The following is a 2822-nucleotide window of genomic DNA, read 5'->3' as shown; positions in this document are numbered from 1 at the left end:
GGCCCACCCTGTCCCCGCCCCCTCCTCGCCTTCGCAGCCGCACCCCCCACACACCAGGTCCCTCCCCCGCACGGAGTTCGGCGCTGCCCGGCCGGACACGTCTGTCCGCGGGGAGTCCGAGGCCCTAGCCCCCACAGGAAGCCGACTCAGCTCGTTTCCTCCCTGCGCTCAGAGCCGGGCCCCAGTCTCCCCAAATCTCCGCCTCCCGAGGCCCAGGGCCCTGTTGGCAGCACAAGGGGCTGCGTTTTCCTTTGGTCCCAAATTCTGTAAGTTTGCACAAAATCAGGAGAGAGAGAGAGAGAGAGGAGAAAGAAAGAAAAGAGAGACACCCCACCTCGGGCCAATTGTTTGAATAATTTCAGTCCCCAAATTTTATCGTCCCAAAGATGAGAATGGTCAGTTCCTCGGGTACCCTTTGGCCGCTCGCTTCGGTCTCAGCTCTGGGTCCAAAGATGGGTGCTTTGGGTCTGGGGCTCAGGGACCACAAACTCAGCTCCCTAGAAGTTCCCCCTCCGGGAAATCCGGCTAGTGACTACCCCACCTCCCCTGTCCTACAGCAGCCCTGAGTTGGCATCGCTTATCCCCCACCCCTAGCAGCTGGGCGTGGGAATTCGTGTCAGAAAACCGACTTTGGAAGCAAAAAAGAGGTTCTCGGAATTCAGCCTTTCTTTGGGGTCCAGGCTGAAATTCCAGGCCTTCTAAGACGAAGGTACGTGCAGAAAGGAGGGAGCCCCTTCTAGCAGGGCCAGCTGTGAGCACATTTGGAATTGTAAGCCCTGGTGGTTGGAAGGAGCCGCCGTCAGTCAAGTCGGAGAAGGTGCAGGACTCTCATGGTGACCCCGGGACCAGACCCCTGAGATCCCGGGCTTGTGGCCTGCCAGGTGGGGCTGGGTGGGCCCATGGGATGATCCTCAGGTAGGACAGCCCACTGGGGTGACAGAGTCTCAGCTACACTGGATGGGCTGCCTGGGAGCCGCGTTTGGGCTCCCAACCACAAGGGCCAAGGAGCAATTAGGAAGGAGGCGGTGGCGCCAGGCCGCCTCTCGGGTCGGGCTTTACAGCCAGGATTGGAAGGGTGGAGCTGGACTGAGAGAGCCGGGCGAGGGACTCGGGGGCTTCTCTTTGGTCTCCCCACAGTCCTTGAAGTCGCTACTTACGGCGCTCGCAGGTCTTCGCGGCGCCGTCGGGCCAGAACCGAGGCGGCCCCCACGGCGCCAGCAGCGCTCTCGCCACCCGCGGCCACGTCCCTGCGATGGGCCCGGGTGCTGCGGCCCGGAGTGAGGCGGGGCGGGCGGGGAGGCGGGGTCCCGCCCTCCCGGACTGGCTGCTCTCTGAGGGGACCTGGCCTGGCTCGGGATCGGGACGCTGGGAGAGCTGGAGAGGTGCATTCCCCTTTCCTGGCACGAGCTGAGTCACGGCCCCGCCCGCACTAGGGCTTGGCAGCCGCAGCATTCTTACCGGCTTACCTGGGCCCCCGGGCAGGCCCCTCCTGCCTCCAAGAACAGGCCCACGATCTCGCTCTGCCCTCTCCCCAACCACAGATCTCAATCCTACCCTTCCCTCCCTTAGTTTCGCAGTCCCATTTCAGGGCCCCTAAACTCCGTGTCAGCCCAGACCTGGAGCCTTATTGTTCCGAAGTTGCCTGCGTGATCTCAAAAGCCCTCTGAATCTGACCCAGTAATAATGTCTGTTGTGTTGGAAATGTAAAATACACTTTCAATTTAATCCCACATGCTGGCTACACAGGTGTGCTCAGTGTGTAAGGATTCAGCAAGCTGGAGTTTTAAAGTTACATGAACTTTTGTGTGTGAATAAAAAAGTTTTTTTTTTTTTTTTTTTTTTTTTTTTTTGGTGAACACTCATGAAAATCAGCATTTCAGAACAGCACAGAGCATGGAACTTGGCACAGGTCTTTGACATGGAACTAGAGTTCAAATCCCAGGGTCTCCCCACTCACCATGTTTCTCTGGGTAAGTTCCTTTCTGAACCTCAGGAGTGATGATCAAGGTGCCCTTACTTGGTAACCCAGTCTTCATGTCACCCAGGGCCAGGATTAGGGCAATGTAAGTGAGCTACTCTCCTGGGGTGCAAAACTTAAAAGGTGTCAAGATGCATAACATTTTATTTATATTTTACGTACCAGGGGTTGAACCTAGGGACACTTAACCACTGAGCTACATCTCCAGCCCTTTTTTATTTTGAGACAGGGTCTCCCTAAATTGCTTAGAGTCTCACTAAATTGCTGAGGCTGCCCTGGAATTTGGAATCCTTCTGCCTCAGCTTCCCAAATTGCTGGGATTACAGGTGTGGACCACCATGCCCGGCAAGATACATAATATTTTAAAGCAATATATATATTTTTTTAATGCACACAACAATAAGGCCAAATGAAGTGTGGTGGCCCAAACATGTAATCCCAGGGACTCAGGAGGCTGAGGCAGGAGGATGGCAAGTTTGAGGCCAACCTTGGCAATTTAATGAGACCCTGCTTCAATATAAAAAAAAAAATTCAAAGGTTTGGGGATGTGGTTCAGTGGTAGGGCAGTCCTGGGTTCAATTCCCACCCCAAACCTAGCATTTTGTTCATCATGGACTTTTTTGCATTGATTTTGATTTTTAAATATATTGCAGAAAAATACTATTGTTGTTGCTTTTTCTTAATGACTGAGGTTTTTGACCTTAAGTTTTGTGCCTGAGCCAAGTGCCTCCCTTACTTCTGATTTTATATGCTTCACTAGTCCCTGCCCTGTTATTGTCTCTTCCTGAGGGACCTAGCCAGATGCCTGGGTAAATGAGAGGAGGTCAAAAGTGCATGCCTCTGG

General features: G+C 54.1%; 1 protein-coding gene across 1 annotated transcript in view; it reads right to left on the bottom strand.

The window, feature by feature from the left end:
- Positions 1-1288, bottom strand: part of Mdfi (MyoD family inhibitor) — a 15248-nt gene extending 13960 nt beyond the window's left edge. The window contains exon 1 of the mRNA XM_015487714.2: positions 1158-1288. The gene's annotated coding sequence lies outside the window, so the exon portion shown is untranslated. The remainder of the gene's footprint in view (positions 1-1157) is intronic.
- Between the last annotated feature and the right edge of the window lie 1534 nt (positions 1289-2822).

The sequence above is a fragment of the Marmota marmota genome, unplaced genomic scaffold (genome assembly GCF_001458135.2).
Source record: "Marmota marmota marmota unplaced genomic scaffold, marMar, whole genome shotgun sequence".
NCBI classification, from domain to species: domain Eukaryota; kingdom Metazoa; phylum Chordata; class Mammalia; order Rodentia; family Sciuridae; genus Marmota; species Marmota marmota.
This window is presented reverse-complemented; position numbering and strand designations above follow the sequence as displayed.